The sequence below is a fragment of the Elephantulus edwardii genome, unplaced genomic scaffold (genome assembly GCF_000299155.1).
Source record: "Elephantulus edwardii isolate Elephantulus edwardi_28Jun2011 unplaced genomic scaffold, EleEdw1.0 scaffold00103, whole genome shotgun sequence".
Classification (NCBI taxonomy): Eukaryota; Metazoa; Chordata; class Mammalia; order Macroscelidea; family Macroscelididae; genus Elephantulus; species Elephantulus edwardii.
In genome coordinates, this window is record NW_006399853.1 from 2,809,601 (window position 1) to 2,828,190 (window position 18,590).

General features: G+C 47.1%; 1 protein-coding gene across 1 annotated transcript in view; it reads right to left on the reverse strand.

The window, feature by feature from the left end:
* Positions 1–18,590, reverse strand: part of DYM (dymeclin) — a 313,354-nt gene that overhangs the window by 4,188 nt on the left and 290,576 nt on the right. The window lies entirely within an intron of this gene.

The following is an 18,590-nucleotide window of genomic DNA, read 5'->3' on the forward strand; positions in this document are numbered from 1 at the left end:
ATGTACTGGTGCTATGTTCTAACCCTGCACTGAGCTAACAACTGGTGCTATGTTTCTAACCTTGCATTGAGCTAACGGTTCTATGTTTCTAACCTTGCAGCTAACATTGATACTGGTGTTTTATTTCTAACCCTACATCTAATACTGACACTAATACAGCACATACTCTCTTTGTGTCACATTTTGATAATTCTAGAAATATGTCAAACATTTTTGTAACGCTCCTGAACATTTAAAAGGTACAGTGTAAACGTAACTTCCGTATGTAATAGGAAGCCAAGAAATGCATGTGACTGGCTTTGCTGGGAGACTCGCTTTACGGCAGTGGAGTGGAGCGGATTTTATAACTGTGGGAAGAGAAGTTTCCATTTGATGAAGTCACCATGCATGGGTGGCATTGCTGTTACAGCAGCCTTAAGTAACTAAGACACCTCATCAGGGTTCTGGCCCTGAGCTCCCTTCACCTGGGCGGCCCAAGGCTGCCTGGCCTTCTCATTGTGTACAGATGCCAGCACACTGCTGGTCCTGTGAGAGGTGAGGACAGGGACCCCAGGACCAGGTGATGGCAACAGTTGGTAAGGGATGGGGGCTCCATTTGAGCAAGAAAAAAGCATCTATCTTGCTATACTGGACTTTAATCCCCAGTTCTTGGAGAGCCTTAGCCGTTGTACAGTCTGAGACACTGACTCTGTGGGTGGGCTGCAGCTGTAGTTACAGGTCAGGTGACAAGGTCAGGGTCCCCACATCTCACCAGTGCGAGCAGCTGCCCCCATGTCTATGTGGCCATGAACACATGCTGCCTGTTGCCAGAAGCAGAAGTGACTCAGAGACACAGGAGCTCTGTCTCTCTCAAGGGACACCCTGGGGGTTTTCCTAGGAAAGTCTCAGGAAAGGATGAGGCAACTGACCCAGACACCATTCTGCACCTTGAAGGAGGCTGGAACGCAACATAAAACAAGTCAACATTTAAGAGGACTTGGAAGGATTAGAGTCCAATCAAATGAACGGAACTTGGGCAACAGCTGCTCAGTGTGGTCTGGCCCTTGGGTTCAGTGGCCTTGTGGCCAGGGAAATTCTGATGATGATTTAGCTGGAAAAAGAAATGAGTCAAAGAGTGTCCCTCAGGACATTGAAAGGTGGGTCTATACTTTTCAAAGAGAAAAACCAAACTGAGGGGTGGGCAGGGAGAAAAGTGCAACAATGAATGAATGGAAATCCAAAACCTCTGTAAATTTTCATGAAAATTAATAACAATAAAAATAAAGAATAAGAAAAAAAAAGAGGTGGGTCTAGGACAGGCCCATTTGGGAAGGTACCTGGCCTTCCTCACGTTCCCCTTCCCCATCTCCTGGGGGAAATAAGAAGGTCTCATCCTCATTTTGTTTAAATCTTATGTCACAGCAGTCATTCATCCCATCATCTGCACAGACAGGATCTCTCACCAACATGGAAACTCTTTCTCCAATCTAAGTCAACTATGTGACAAATAATGAAGACTTTCAAATACAATAAACTCACAATGCGGTGTGATACCCTAAGTAGCAGGAATACCCAACTTAAAAAATTAATGATGAAATATTGTGTAGCATAAAACAGTATTGTAAATTACATGATCATCTACAACCTGTGATATGCAGATGATACAACCTTATTTGCTAAAAAAGACTTAAAGAACTTACCAAAGAAGATGATAAGTTATACTTCAACACAAAGAAAACAAAATTTCTCACCATTGGACTAAAAAGTAGCATTATGAGAGAAAGAAAAAGGACTGAAATTGTCAAAGATTTAGCTGCATTTGAATTAATAATCAGTGTCCAAGGAAACCAAAGGATGTATCGCACTGAGAAAATCTGTTGCAAAAGACCTGAGTGTTGAAAAGCAAAGAGGACTAAGGTGTGCAGTGCCCAGGCCGTGCCATTTTCTGTTGCCTTACATGCACACAGGAAAGTGGTCAATGACTAAGAAAGACCCAGTAAGAACTGATGCCTCTGAATCATGAGGTTGGCAAAGAACACTGACTACACATGGTAGACGGTGAGGAGCAGAAACAAGTACACTACACAAAGTGCAGCCAGCATGCCCTGAGAGGTGAGGATGGGAGACCTCATTTCACATCCTTTGAACGTGCCATCAGAGGGGCCAGCTCCTGAAGATCACCAGTAAAGGGTCAGTGAAAAAGACCACTTTTCAAGGAGCTGGACTTCACAGTGGGGACAACAAAGGGCTGAGCGCAGCAACAGTTCTGACAGAGGCACTGGATCAGGCGGTGCTGTGTTCTATCCTCCACAGGACTGCTTAAGAGTCAGACCCACTTGACGACATCCAACAAGAGACAGTCACAATATTCACTCACTGCTGCTGACTTACAGGGACCCTCCACTGGGCTTGTGAGGCTGTAAATCGCCATGGGAGGAGATTGTCCGTCAACCTCCTGTAAAGCCACTAGCAGATTCAACCAGATGGAGACACTGGGCCTCTAGGTTAGGAGTCCAACCCCACAGCCCACTCCACCAGTGCTCCCTCCAGCATGTCAAGAAAACCCACGACCGAGAGTGGATTCCAGCTCCTGGTCCCATTCCACTGGGTCCCAAGGCTGTAAATGTTCATGGAGGGGACTGCCCATCTTTCTCCTGTGGCGTGGCCTGTAGATGAGAACGGCCAGTCTCTTGGTTCCAGCTCCAATCGCTACACACTATTCAACTAGGCCTCTGTTATTATAAACAACAACAACAACAACAACAACAACTATAAAATAACTGTTTCTAGTAAACCTGCAGATTTTATAACATTTCTCCAACAAAATTTTACTAATTGACTTTGAGATTATATTTATAACCTGTTATATGATAAGCAAGAGTAAACACTTCACATAAAATTACTCATTTAATCTTTGAAAAAAATCGAAAAAGCATTTGAAAGACAAGTGGACTGTATGAGTATTGAACCTCAACTTTCACTTGACAAGTATTTACCGAGGGTCGCCTGACTTATGCTGATGGCATGGACGAGGCGGAGTTTCATTTCCCTGTGCAAAGGAGCAGTCGCGGGAACTGTGCACGGAGCAGACAGGGAACTGTGAACGGAGCATGGAGCACATGCGGGGAACTGTACAAGGAGCAGACGGGGAACTGTGCACGGAGCAGACGCAGGAACTGTGCACAGAACAGACAGGGAACTGTGCACGGAGCAGACGGGGAACTGTGAACGGAGCATGGAGCACATGCGGGGAACTGTACAAGGAGCAGACGGGGAACTGTGCACGGAGCAGACGCGGGAACTGTGCACAGAGCAGACAGGGAACTGTGCACGGAGCAGACGGGGAACTGTGCACGGAGCATGGAGCAGACACAGGGAACTGTGCATGGGGTAGACTGGGTCCCGGAAATCAAGGCCATGGTGGCATCCTGGTTAAAGTGGCTGGCTGCGACCTAGGAGCCAAGCTTTCTTAGTTTCCACTTAGCCTCAGTTCACCTGGTGGCAAGTGCTGTGGGTTGACAACAGATCGCCTCAATGCAGCGGTGGTAAAAATAAATCCCAAATTCTCAAAACCAAGACAAGCATGAGGCGAGTGTCAAGCATCTCTGTGGGGCTGAGGGTCCAGGGAGCCAAGAACAGTAGAGATAAGGCCTAGTGAGCATGTCCCTGTCTTCAGGAAAATGCCTGGACCTGTGGACAGCACCACCCTGCACATTCTGGAACTGCGAGGCCAGCTCTTCTCCCAGAGCCAGCAAGTCAGATACTTCGGGGATTGTTTGTTGGAACATGTCACCAGCATGTCAAATGTTCCAATGCAGGCCTTGTGCACACATGGCGGGAGACACACAGCAGGTTCTCTAGGATGGGCTACAAGACCAGTACTTGTGGACAAGACAAAAAGCTCGTGCTTGTAGGAGAGAAAAGCGCTCCCCCCACAGTTGATGTTTTTAAAGATCAGGTCACTGGGAACATTTCTTAAAAGTGAAAGTCATAAAGAGTTCAGAAAAATACCACCAATCTCTTCAACTGTGAATATAGGTCCCGCCCAGAAGCACTGGACTGGGCCCTGCCCTGCCCAGCTTCCCCAACGAGCTACAGAGAAGCCAAAAGAGCTGGAGACTGAGACAGGCCTGTTAAAAATACACGGTTTGGTGCAAACCAATAAATGAAAACAAAACATGGTCTGCTCATACAGTTTAGGAGCTTGGAGAACTAAGGAAAATGAAGACAAAGGCTTTATTTAGCATCGAGGACGTCGGGGACACATCTTGTCACAACTCAGTCCAAGAAATGTCATCTTCTGAGCACCAAGTCAATAAACTAGAAATCACTCTTTGCTCTCTGCTCAGAGAGCAAATCACATCGGTGGACGAGAACAGCATTGCACTGTGACGACCACAGGACCTCCCGCAACCTCCCCTGAGGGCGTCTTCCTCAGCTCACCCACTCGGTGCCTTCTTGCACCCTTCAGCCTCCCTGCTCTCAAGTCCCACCAGTCCTCTGTACCTCTGCTCCCCTATCCTGGACTTCCCAGGACCCTCAGGGCTCTAGCCTGAGACCCTCGAGTGGACCTGCTTTGAGGATGGCTATAGTTCTGATGGGAGCTTTGGTGGTTTAGTGCTGAAGAATTGTGCTGTCAGTGCCATGGTACATGGTTCAAATCAACCCTTGGGCGATTAACTGCTGCTGATCAGTTTTAACTCTAAGGTACACAACAACAACAACAACAAGGCTCTGCTGGGGGAGCTCTGAGCTGGTCTTTCATTACGACAAGAATTCCTCTGGAACTGGTGAGCAGAGGGCAGAGTGGTAGCCCCCAGCCCCAGTCTATCCTGAAGGGCAGCCCATGCTTTCCCCTCTGAGATGGCCGTCCTGTGACGCGGTACCACTGGGGGAGAACACATGTTTCCTAAAAGCCTGGAGCTTGGTCTCAATCCAGCGCTACATGCAACAATCCTGTTGTTTTGATTTTTGGAGCCAGAGGTAATATTAGACTCTTGAGTTGGGCCAGAATACTTTTTATCAGCTTCACTGAATCAACCTACCACAGTGGGAGATCCGGACGCCCATCTCCGAGGCAAAGCGAAGGTCTGATTTAGTGGCTGGGACTCGGGGCTCACAAGCAGACTGAAAACTTTAGAGACTTGTCTCTGCTGCCAGTCATGTGATCCGCTGCAAACCCACAGGAAGTTCGGTGAACAGATGTAGGGCTCGACACAATCATTTTCTTACCACACGAGTTCAATGGCGTTTCCCCGGCCCCCTTCCATCCCAAGATTATCCAGATACCATCAGAAACTCGAGCAAGCACCTGGCACGGCTCCAGGAAGTTTAATGTAATTTAAAATCAAATAGCTACGTAGCACATTGAGAAAGGTTTTTCCGAGACCAGATGAAGGCCTCTGAGGAGACAAGTGGGTGGGTGATCCTTGGGAGTGAGCGGCCGAGGAACTAACGGGCGGCAGATGGTGAGGGCCAGGGCTGATTAGCTTGGTTACTGTACCCAGCACAGGGCGGCCTCTGGGGGGGAGGACCTGCTCAGACGAAAAATAAACTGGGTTCAAGACGCTGACATGAGATAGCAAGGTGAGCCTTTATAGAAAGTGCAGGGCGAACTCTAAACTGTGGAGGGTATGCAGCCTCCCTCGACATGACCGCTGTTTACCGCTGGGCCTTCAGGGGTACGGCGAGTGCGTGCCAGCTCAGCCTGGGGCACTGTGCTGGGCTGTGGAGGGCAGACCGTCAAGACTGCGGCTCAGGGTGTACGTAGCAGGAGGAATTGGTACAGGAGGTGACGTGCGACAAGACGGGGGGTCAGTGACACACTGCTTCCCCCAAGCTCACCTGCCTCCTTGATGCAGGTGCTCTGGGGATGGAGGATAATGGGCAGGCTGTCGGGTAAATAAACTGGCAGAATTAACAAGCTGACAAATGAGGGCTTAGCTGTACGATCAGTTGGGCTATGTGGCTTGAGCAAGACTGGGCTCCGGGTTCTTCTACGTGTAACGGGGTGAGCTATCAGTGTGTTGTGTATGGTTCCTTAAGGGAGCTCTGATTGCCCAGGCGGCAGGAAGTTGCATGTCAGGCTAAAGGCGGTGCCTCGGACAGCATGACTCCACCAGCGAAAGATGTTCAGTTTGCCAGGTGATTTACACCCTCTGAATCCCAACGGAGGGCCAGCTCTGAGTCAGTTCCAACTCAAACACAACAAGGAGATAAAGAAGTCTCCGGCGGGGCAGTGTGCACTCCTCTACTAACACAAAGGTCAGTGGCCTCAACTTAATCACCAGCACCACAGAAGAAAGGCCTGGTCATCTGCTTCCACAGAGACCGCAGCCAGGCAGTTCTACAGGGCAGGTCTCCCCTGTAAGAGCGGGTGCCGGGGCAATACGCTTGGCTTTATTTTTGTATGAATAACAAAGCAGTACACAATATTTCTGTCTACTACGAAAATTAGTAAGAAATGGAATATAAAAGAGAAAAATGGGAAAGGGCCATTTATGAGAAGCAAGGTCCAAGTTAACAAATACAAAGCCCAAGAAAGTTAAAGCGCAGACCTGAGGGCGACTCGGGACAGCTCCAACAGGCCGTGGGGCCACGGTCAGGCACAGAGGGCGCCTCAGGGCTCGGACGGCCGGGGCCCAGCAGTTCCAAGGTGAGCAGACAGTTCTCAAAGTCGGGCTGGCAGCCAGCCGCCTCGCCCTGAGGAAACAGCTTTGTCTCCTCCCAGTGTCTTAGAGTAGCATCAAGATCTCGTGTAACTGGAGGCAAAAGGACACTCAGAACCCACACAGAGGCCGAGGATGTGGCTGACGCTGCCCTTACGAGTGCTCCACAAACGTGTCCCCAGAGCAGCGGCACACCTGGCAGTCCGCTGGAGTCTGGGGCCTGAGCACACGTTCCTCTTAAGACTTTTCCTCACATCAGGAGAGAGGCTTTTCTTTGTTTCTCTTTATTTCCTGGTGGGAGGTGGGGGGGCACAGTCAGAGTGGAGAAGCAGGCAAGGACATGACCACCGCTCAGGGGTAGAGGAGAACCAGCCACACAAGTGCAAGGACTCTCACAGGCACATGGTTGGAGGCTGGAAGGGAAGGGATCTGTGAGCCTAGAAGCGAAAGAGCTGGTTGAGGATTTGTTGTTTGTTGGCGGAGAAGAGAGACCCACAGGTAAACGTCATCAGCTTCGAGAAGGCGGCTGGGGTGGCCAGGTGGCAAAACCTCCTCAAAGCAACTGTACTGTGGCCTCAGACCACCTGCTTCCGAGGCAAATCGATTCCACTTCAGGAGGTGAGAAGGAGGAGAATATTCTGGTTCCAAGGGAGGGAAAAGTAGAGAATGTATTTTTTGGTAAACTTTTGTACAACTTCTTTTGTTGACAGCTGACCGAGAGGGGATGCCAAGGACAACTGGAAGTGCTTGTCCTCCTGCAGATACAGTGTCCCTTTGGGAGAGAGCCCAGAAAAGAAACCCTTTACTGTCAGATAACATTCTAATTTGAATACTAGTTCCACCAAGGCAATGGATGTTTTTCTTCCCCTGATCGACCTATTAGTGTTCGGAATACTGCTGGGGAGTTGGGGGTTGGTGAAAGAATGAACGGGCACAGGGATGCACACAGTCTGTGGGAAACCCCAGAGTTGTGTCAAGGGAGAACATCTGAATGAAAAGCTGAGCCGTGTGGGCACCCATGTGAGTTAGTAACTGTCCAAAGGTATTTGGGAGAATATGAACCCAAGGCGTGGGAAGCAGCAGAGCTCCCCTGCTTAGAATTTTAGGGGAAACACTTTAATCCAACAGATTAATTTACTTCTTAAATTCCCTGCTCTCCTTGTTTTCACTGTCCTGACCTTAATGACTTAGGAAGTAGATAATGTTACTATAAATGGTTATGGCAGTATTTTATATTTAACTATTTATGTAGTTAAATATGAACAAGGATGACAGAAGAATTGATGCCTTTGAACTGTGGTGTTGGAGAAGAACACTGACTATGGACTGCTAAAAGGAGAAATAGATATGTCTTGAAGAAGGTGCAGCCAGAGTCTTCCCTGGAGGCAAAGATGTTGAAGCTTCGTCTCCTACACTTCGGGCATATTGCTAGGAGGAGCTATTCCTTGGAAAGGGACACCACGCTTGGGAAGGCCGAGGGCCGGCGAAGGAGAGACCTTCCTCCAGGTGGACTGACACAGTGAATGTCAGATATTGTGAGGCTGGTACAGGCCAGGATGGGGTTCCAGTCTGTTGTTCACAGGGTCACGATGAGTCGTACGTGACTTGACGGCACCTAACAACAACATGTATCTAGTTAAAGGCTCCCTGGTGGAGCAGTGGATTAAGCATTATGTGACTAAGCAAAAGGTCGGTGGTTTGAACACACCAGTCATTCTATGAGAGAAAGACGTGGCAAACTGCTTCCATTGGGCGGTTCTACAGAGTCCTAGAGGATTGCTGAGTCAGAACCAGCTCGGTATCTAGTTATAACGTCTAGTTATACAAAGAGTGAACTTAACCCGTGTATGAGTTACAGGCATGGGCTAGACACAGTATGCATTAGTACACTATGTGAGCTCAGAGAAGTTCCGTTTTTAAAGTTCTTTACCTTTTACGCTAGTCAGAGCTACAATTTTTTTAAAAAAAATGAAATAGCCACATAGCCTGAAGACGTAACAGTTAAGTCCTTACTACTTACTGTATGAATGATCATTTTTCTTTCACACTAATTCTTCCCCAGACCAATTTATAAAATAGTAGGAGATGTGAGGCGGGGGGCAGATTCTGAATCATGTTTAGACACATTTTGGCAGAACGAGGATCTGTGTCATGTCTGAAGTGTTAATGCTGGGAGTTATGTCTGGAATGACATCCAGAGGTCTGCGTGGATGACGGCCGAGAGGAGGAGTTTCTGGCCGGCCCAGCCGAGTCTGCGGTGCTGGAGACAGGAGGAGAGCATGGGTCATTTCATCAGGTGGAACCACGTTCCTGCCACAGGATGTCAAAGAGCTGTCTGCAAAGAGAATTCCAGCCAAGACCAACACAGAGATAAGGTGCTGTTCATGTCTCAAGACCTCTCTCCGTAGAACATTCTTAGAATTTAAGACGATTTTAAACCTTCAAGGGACGTCATACATTCTTAGAGAGTCATGCATTAATTATTTCTTAGTAAGAAGTAAAAACTAGACTTTGATAATGAACATTCTAGTGCATCTATTATATAGAAGGATTTCCCCCCTTCTCTCTCTATATAGGGATAGAACAATTTAACTGTTATGTGAAAGATTCTGTGGTTGCTAAGCCAATGACGTTTCCTTCAATCGATTTTAAGAAAATTCCCTAATCCTAATGACCAGTGCTTTACAGTCTAACGGGGTAAGTCTGGTCTCAGTCCTTCCCATGGTTCTACCTCCCAGCAGGATCCATGAGAAGGTGAGGCACGCCTGTGGCTTCCTTGTCCAAGTAATAGTTCCTGGACCCAAGGTGGTTTCAATGTGTGCTGTCAATGGATTAAAGGCACATAATGAGATTCATTTACTTTTTCACTGTCATTAGGACTAACAGAGTAAACTGATAAATCTAGACAAAAGGAAATGGAAAGTGAATGTTCTAAAATACTCATAAGTACTATTCAGTAAAGAGTACAATTTGGTATGAAGTGAGTCTGCCTTAGAGTCCATTCAAAGACAGTAGGCCAGGATAATGAGTAAGATGTGTATAAAAGTCCAAAAGGGGAAGGGAGGCAGTGGGGTGGGGCAGTGAAGTGTGGGGAAGGGAAGAAGTAATTACAATGAAAAGAGTCTGGTGGGCAGAGGGAGGGGGTGAAGCAGTTAGGAAAGACTCAATGGGAACCTGCAAAGATGGGGTAATAGTGGGCATAGATCAATGGTGATTGATTTTATAAAACACAATATATACGAATGATTGTATGAAACACAATGTGAATGAAGGAATATGTGAAACACAATGTACACGAATTTCGTATGAGAAAAAAAAAAGAAAGATGATAGGCTAGTGAAATCCAAGTACCACATGACTTAGAGACAGAGCTATCTGGAAGATGGGATCTCCTAGCTGGAAGACAAACTAGGAAAAAACAAATCTCATTCCTTTCTTGGGCCTCAATTATAATCAGTCAGGGAACCACAGAATGTCTCCACTCAAAATGACTGAATAGTGTCACACCCCACATATATGCTCCTATAATGGGAAGGGAACAACCAAACCACAAAATCCCAACAGTCTGGCACTGATAGTAAGCTGAGAATATATACATTTTTGCTGAGAATATATAAATTTTTAATAGAAATTATCTGTGTGTGTATGTGTGTGGTGTGAATGTGAAAGACTGAGTAGACAGAAATCTGTCAGAGAAGGAAAATACGAATGATTTTCACTAATGAAGGATGGGCAGTCCCCTCCTGTGTGATTTATCGCCTCTGAAAACCCCCTGCAGGGTTAGCTATGGGTCAGTTCCGACTGCACAGCACACAACAACTCAACGATGAAGATCTGTTGAAAAGTGGCAACACTGCATCCTGTCGAAGGTGGAAAACCTGCAAGACCTGGAAAAAGTGCAGCCTGCTGAGTTGCAGCTCTCAGGGGTTCATCAACTTTATGTTACTTCTGCTCCCAACTTCTTCCAACTCAGGCTTCTCTTTGGGAAAGAGGTGACACATAATGTCATATATTTTATTAAAATGTTAGGCATCACTGGGTTGGGTACGACTCTGACCCCATGAAGAACAGATCCAAACCCCGTCCTGTTCTGTGTAATCCTCGGAACTCCAACATACTTGAGCCCTTTGCTGCAGTCATCGTGTCAATCCGTCTGCCTGAGAGTCTTCCTCTGTGGTTGACCCTCCACCAGCTCTAAACACAGACAAGAGATGCTCCGAACCACGGACATGGGGTGACAAACAAAGTGAAGGGTTCTAGCAAGAAAAATGAAACGTAACAGTGACAGAAAACGAGCTGCAGACGAGACAGCAGGGCCCAGACTCTGCTAAGAGCCTCCTACTTCTACTGTATGCAGAGCGCCTCTCAGGTGAGTAACTATTTTTTTGATACTGCAGCCCACCTGCAGATGATGGCATTAATGTGAGAGAGTCTGAACAGAGGGTGACAAGGTCCTCCCTAAGCCACAACAACAACAACATTTTCTGGGTCTGAAGTTCTACAGTCCTCTGAAGTCCTGCTCACCTCCTTATTCGTTCATGGTCAAAAACGCCACAGCTTCTCCAAAGTGCAAAGTGCCTAAATAGGCAGACTGTTAAACAAGAGTGCAGCAGAGTGCTTTGGGTAGATAATTTTCATTCCTCCCTGCAGTGAGAACGGAGGGCAGAGCATCTGATGAGGATGGAGGGTCTGGATGAGGAAATACCTCCCTCCAGGGTTCTAAGAACTACTCTGGCCCTAAGAGGGTGCCAGCCAGGTACAATGCTTTCCTCAGGGGGTGCCAGCCAGGCACAATGCCTTCCTCAGGGGGTGCCAGCCAGGCACAACAGTGCCCTAAGGGGGTGCCAGTCTTGCCGGCTGATGCCGGTACTGCCTCAGGGGCAGAGAGGACTCCATGCCCGGCCAGCAGTGCATCTGGGAGGGCCAGTGATGGCTGAAGGGACTAGTGGGCCTCAAGTCAGTCACATTCACATCTCTTCAGCTGTCCTCTGAAATCACTTGCCAGAGACAGAGGTGGGGCCCTTTGGACAGCAACACCTGTTAACAACACGAGCCTGGGGTCATTCTGGACTCGAGCACCAGCCCCCACCGAGCAACTACAGAGCCCAACAGAATGAGGATTTTCATTGACCATATTATGGCCAAGAAGAAACACAGTTCCTCAGAGTCTCTGTTTCTGAAGGCAACGCACAGAGAAGGTAATAAACAGGTGCCGAGAGCCTACATCTGGCCGGATCCAGATCCCAGTCTGCAAGCCTCGGAGGAAGCAGCTCACAAAATGAATGAGAGGAAATGAATGAAAGAGGATGGGAGAGTGATAACGTCCGTGCGCGGAAGCAAAGAGCCAGCCTTCCATTTACAAAAGCCTGCTCGTTCCCACTGGCGACTCCTGCCGGCGCCCTTTCCTGCATAGAGAGGCACAGGCTTTAGGTTTCACGCCTCATCCCGTGATCCCCAAGGGGGGAGGTTGTCTTCTGGTAGCTACAGCGCAGTAACACCAGCACAGGCAGGCTGACAGTGTGCAGACAGGGCCAAGCAGTGATAGGAGCCAGCGGGGGAGGGCTCCTCCCCACGGGGCTGCCTCTGGAGCCCTCTCAGCTTTCACTGGCCTGGCCACAGACAAGTGACAGTCACACACACAGACCTGTAGATGGCCAATGACATTGGGCAAGGAAGCCGGGCATCAGTCTTGCTCCTTTTCTCCTGGGACAGTGGCTCTGGCCATGGTGATACACACTTGAAGGTGGTATACACCCAGTTATTGTTTGTGGGGTCTGGGAAGAGCCTGGGGAGGCTTCAGGCCTTATCTCACTTCAGTCAGAAAGCTGGGGCCAGGCCACACACGACGTCTTTGCTTCTGCCCCTGCTAGCTTCCCAGGTGAGAGACTGGAGGTTGTAAAAGGCAGGTTGTTGGTACAGAATACTTTCATGCCAGTGGTCACACCTGCTACGGATGTGGAATGTGGGTATTCTGGTACGTTGCTGCTATGTGCCATCAGGTCTCAGCTGACTCACAGCAGACCTTCCAGTGGGTTGTCAGAGGCTGTAAGACGCAGAGGAGGAGACTGTGCACCCTTCTCCCTTGGAGCACCTGGTGGTTTTTTGTTTGTTTGTTTTAATTAATGTTGGATGGGTGAGCTTGAGCCTGCAAGGAGCAAGCTGGCCCTAGACTTTTCCAAGTCCTTATTTCTTTGCACCTGGTGGTTTTGAACCACGTGCCTTGGGGTAGGCATTCAACTCCTTACACTTTGTTGCTGGGCACCCTCAGGATGAAGACGCCCCGCAGAGACCCTCCAGTGGTTTGCAGAGCGAGCAGATCCCTTGGGAGCACCCTGCCCATCTTTCTCCCATGGAGCAGCAGTGAGCCTTTGAGTTGACAGCGTGAGTACTTGTTACTAAGCCACTGAGCTCCTCTCTTACCACCAGGCTACTGGAAAGACTATGATAAGAAAGGCTTCAGAGAGAAACCGGCAGATTACTTCTTATCCCTTCTAGCGAGGCTATGGCAACATAAGGGATGGACATGGGAGAGACGGTTCGAGATGTGTGAATTTGAGACCTGGCTCTGATGCTAATAAGCCTGGACTGATAACATCCCCTCTCTCACACCTGCTTCCCTTGCCTGTGGACCACTGCTGCCGGCAAGGCAGGCTCTTGCAGCAGAGAAGTCAGATTCTGAAGATGTGGAGATGTTTCTCTGACTTACACGGGCCGAGAGTCCAACAGAGACTAGGGAGGGCATGGCAAAGCGTGACAGCACCTGTCCACGCAACGCCACAGAAGATTCCAGAAGAGTTCACCTCCTTCCAGTGACAGAGGTCACAAGGCAAAAACGCACTGGAAAATGGAGGGAGTCTTCTTTGTCTCCACAGTTATTTTTCAAGTTAATGCCCAGAAGGTAAATTACATACATGTAAGAGAACCGTTTGAGTATCTGTAGTCATTTCCAAAACATGAAGATGGTTGAGAGGAAGGAGTCACATCTTATAGCACAACCTCTAATTATATCAAATTTACATGCTTCAATACAGAAATATAACACTGATTGCCCCTTTTAATTTACTTTCAGGGGCTCACCATGGATAACTTAATTTGTTATACTCTGCAAGCATAACAATAAAATAAAATGGGAATTTACCTTTAAAATATTCACAAAACGTTTTAGAGGGTATTTCAAAGTGATATTTGAAATTTAAACAACACATTGTATTTAAGAATCTGGACAAAGGAAACATTTAGGTAACAAAAAGCATTCATTTTCAAACTTAGAGCTGATGCAGAACAAAAAAGAAAAAACATGAAGGACATACCTCTTACTGTAAGAAAGAAAGAAAACCACAATTTGGTATATGTATGAAAACTATAAACATCCTTAAGAGAGAATTATTATATCCTCAGCACCGAAGGGATGACAGATATCTGAGTTCAAGGTTATACTAAACAGTATTTTCAAAATAAGGAGGATAAGGAGAGAGGATGTGGTTATTACAAGAAATTTATGTTGTAGCTACATCTTCCCTGGCTTCTCTATCCTAGTGATCAATCCAAGCATCTCCTGAGGAAGAAACATGTTTAAAGGTAAAACTAACTGAAGCCCTATTTCAAGATGACTTGCTTACTCACTGTTGCATCTTTTTCTTTAAAATTGATACTCACATTATTGCTGCAACCACTGATACTTTAATACAGCACTCTAACACAACGGTGGATACGAAGGACGGTCTTGCTGTCAGCTGATCTCGCGCGCGCATGCGCGTCTGTGTCTGTGTGTGCACGCGATCATTTAGCTTTAATTATACCAGGATCCCATATGGATGCTGATCCTCTGTGGTGTTCTCGTTGTTGTAGTGGACGGAGTCCCCATGCAGTGAGAGGATGGAACCCATCACAGACTTGTAGAGAGAACCTGATGTGACCATCAACCACAGACACATGTCAACTCAGTCACTTACGATGCATCTACCTCACCCCCTCCTCGGAATTATTTTGAGGACAATTGTAAATATAGACATCTTTATTCTTAAAGATCAGCAAATAAGCTCGCAAATAAGGATTTTTTTAATGCCATCTTTAATATAATTTAATGTAAGAATATATTCTTGCATGCTATTTGTTCCATAAACATGTTTAATGAAATATGGTCTCTACTCTTAAAGATCCTAATTTTTACTTGAGAAATGTAAATAGAAATGTAAGTAGACAACAAAGAAACGTAAATAGGAAACAAAGACCACCAGAAAGTAGTTTTCCGATGTAACACAATGTTGGAAGATTCCATATTCTTGTTAAGTGTCCTTCACTATGACTCATAGCGACTCTATTCTATGCTAGCCTCATCATCTCTGACATGGTTTGTTAGTTACCATGTAACGCTGTTACAGTGACTGTCGGTCCACCTTTTTGGTGATCTCTTTCTCCGACCCCTCTACCTTTCTCACCAGGATGTTTTTTCCCAAGCACTGGCCCTTCCTGAAAATAAGCCCACAGCATGGGAACCAAAGTTTCACCATCTTTGCCTCGTAGCAGCACTCTGGTTGCAGTTCCTCCAAGACAGACTTGCTTGTTTCTGTGGCAGATCATGGGATGAGATGTAACGTGGTAACTGATTGACATGAATTCAAGGATCCCCACGAGCTGGCTCTGCCTGACCTCCCAGCTTCATCTCCTCTCTTCTTCTGCACAAAGCATCAGCCTTTGTCAGAGGTCCACTGCAGCTCTCAGGCGGGGCCCACCCCCACATTTTCTGAGACTATCCTTTAGAGCCATCTTTCCTCCCACATTTCCATTTCCAATGCTGGCTCTGAAGCACCCACTCTTCCAGTCAGGCATTCAGCCCTGCCACCCACAGGCATTTATCTGTCCATTTCCCGTGAGCTGCCAGCACTGGAGAGTGGGTGGCACACAGCTTTTTGTTACTAGAGATAAATATGGCGTTCTGGTGGCCTAGGCCATAGGGGTTTGGGGAGCTGGGATGCCAACGCAAAGGCTGTGCCTCTCTGACGGTTACAATGTACCAGATGCAGGTGAGCAGGACGGGCAATCTCCTTCTACGTGTCTTACAGTCCCAGAGACCCAACGAAGGGCCAGCTGGAGGTGGGTCTGACTTCACAACAACGAGGTAAGGGGAGCAGATATAAATGACATGAACTCCCATGAGGGCGCCCCCCCACAGCCTCAGGTGAAGCTTTGCTGATTGAGGACCAGGCAGGTTCCAGCAGCAGGGTCTGCGGGTCCAGAGGGGAGAGTCAAAGGCTGGGGTAAAGTCACCAGCGCATAAACAGACGACTTGGCACCTTTGTCCCTGCCTCCCCTGAAAGGAAAACAAGGAATCGGAAGCTGCAGATTCAGAAATATTTCAGTCTTCCTCCATCAATGATCACATTTCATGTTTTGTATCCAATGACCTTTGCTACTTTTGTTTTCCACTAGAAACAATGGGACAGACAAAACTGTTTCCATCCTGAGTCTGGCTCCACGCTAATGAGCTTTTATCTTCCTGAGACAGTTTCTTGGAGCCATTTGCCTCTGAGAAAGGGGCTCACGCCGCCCGAGTCCAGGGTGCCTTCCGGGGAGCTGCTGGGACAAGCCTGTCTTGGGAGCCCCAGCTGAGCTGAGACCGACTCGATGGCAATTTTATTTTTTGTTTTACAAAGTCTGGGAGTGTCTTGACACATATTTCAGAAGGAAGATGTTTTACTCAATTTTGTTTGTTGTAATCTTTGATCGTTGTCACAACTCTGTAAATAGTAGAGAGCAGTAACAATGGCCTAGGAACAGTGGCAGACTTACTGTCACCAACTTTCCGATCCCAGGGTTTAGGAAGCGCACCCTTATCTGGCTCAAGTTCAGGACATGTTGACTAATGTCCCCAGCCAGAGAGTCTCCAGGCCCAGACACTGGGATCTCAGCAGCCTCGTGCTGGCTCACCGTGACCGAGGGACCCTCAGGCCTGCTGTCTTTAGTGTGAAGCCAGGAAACAGCTATGGGTATGGGACAGCAGTCCAGGGGAACCCCTGGGACAACAGTTACCATGGGTTTGCCTCAACAAGCTCCTTGCCAATGGGGGGCACAACTGTGGATCCCCTAGGCAGGGAACACACAGGGACAGCCGTGCTCTTTGGTATCTGTCCTCTCCGCCACCCCGAGGCTGGAATTATTTGGGAAGAGTGATGGCATCCTAGGCCACGGTGGAGTTAAGACTTCAGCTTAGAAAAATGGATTCCAGAATAGGGTTTTCCCCCCCTTTCTACAAAGGCTAGAGAAACAGACTCTTCAGAACTGTGCATCAAAACTTTTTTTCAGGGTTTCTTCTCTTGGTGGAAGGAAGATTATCAACTTGAAAGCCATTTAGGTGAACTGAGGGCTGTTAGGAATAAAATCTCCCACGAGGTAATGTCTGTATCTGCTATATTAGGGACCATATTAGTTTTTGTCAGTTCTCATCTCCTTTTCCTCTAGTTTTGCAGAATCTAGTCAGATTATCTCTATTTCTTTCTCTCATTGCCAATGAATTGGAACCAACTCAGACGACCCTCCACTGGGCTTCCCTGGATGTAACCCACACAGGCCGAACGCTCGAAGAGCTGCTTGCTGGAACCTTCACTGAGAGCACACCTATTTCCAGGCACAAGGAATGACTACGAGGAGGAGCTTGTAATCAGGGAGTTGAAAATAGTAACACAACAAAACAATGAACTTCTAGTAACTCTTCCATGGAGATGAGTCTATTTCCTGCTCCATTTCCCATACTCTAGGATGTCAGAAGCGACAATGAAAATTGCACCAGAGTATCAAGAAGCCAAAACAAAAGGAACAGATGCGGAAATAGGAGTTGAGCAGAAGATTTCAGAGGGCAGCTTGAGAAGACAAGGCAAAATATTAGAATGAAATGTGCAGAGAGTTGGAGGCAGAGAATAAACAGGGAAGAACTTGCTTGGTCTTTCTCTAGCTGAAAGATGTGAACTCCAAATTCAAGCCTCAAGTTGCAATCTAATCTTGAATGATCCAGGAGGCATCAAAAGAAGATGGAGAATACACAGAATCACTGTACCAAAAAGAATAAAAAGAATTCGTGCACACTGACAAATTCCAGGAAGTACCACATAAATAAGAGCCAATAATAATGAAGGATGAAATTCCAGCCACACTGAAGCCATTAGCAAAAAATTAAGGCTCCAGGAATTGATGGGATACTAACCAACATGTTTCAACTAACAGGTGCAGCCTGGATGTGCTCACCAGGTTATGCTTGGAAATTTGGACGGCAGCTACCTTGGCCAACTGACTGGAAGAGATCCTTATTTGTCCTCATTCGCAATAAAGGTGATGCAGCAGAGTGCGGAAATCATTGAACAATATCATTAATGTCTCATGCAAACAAGACAGTTCTGATGATCATTTAAAAAATGGCTAGAACAGTACACTGCCAAGGAACTACCAGAAGTTCAAGCTGGCTTTAGAAGAGGCCGCAGCATCAGGGATATCACTGCTGATATCAGATGGATCCTGCCTGAAAGTTAATACAAGAAGAGTGTCTACTGAACAGTAACAATACAGGCTTCTCTGAGGAGAACATAGATTATAAGAATGATTACAAAAACAAGATTCTGAATTAGCCATCAGAGTGAAAACAACATTGTTCTTATCTAAGCACAAACAGTGCCCTGGAATCCTAGAACATTTAATTGTGCTAATGTGAAACCTACACTTGGACCAAGAGGCAGCAGTCAGAACAGAGCAGGGCAACACTGCATGGTTCAAAATTGGGAAGGGTGTACTCCAGGGATGTGTCCTGTCTCCATACCTTTTCAACCTGTATGCAGAGCAGATTATCCGAGAGGCAGGGCTCTATGAGGAGAAGCATGGCGTTAGGATTGGTGGACGATCTATCAACAATCTGCGTTATGCAGATGACACAACCCTGCTCGCTGAAACTGAGGAGGA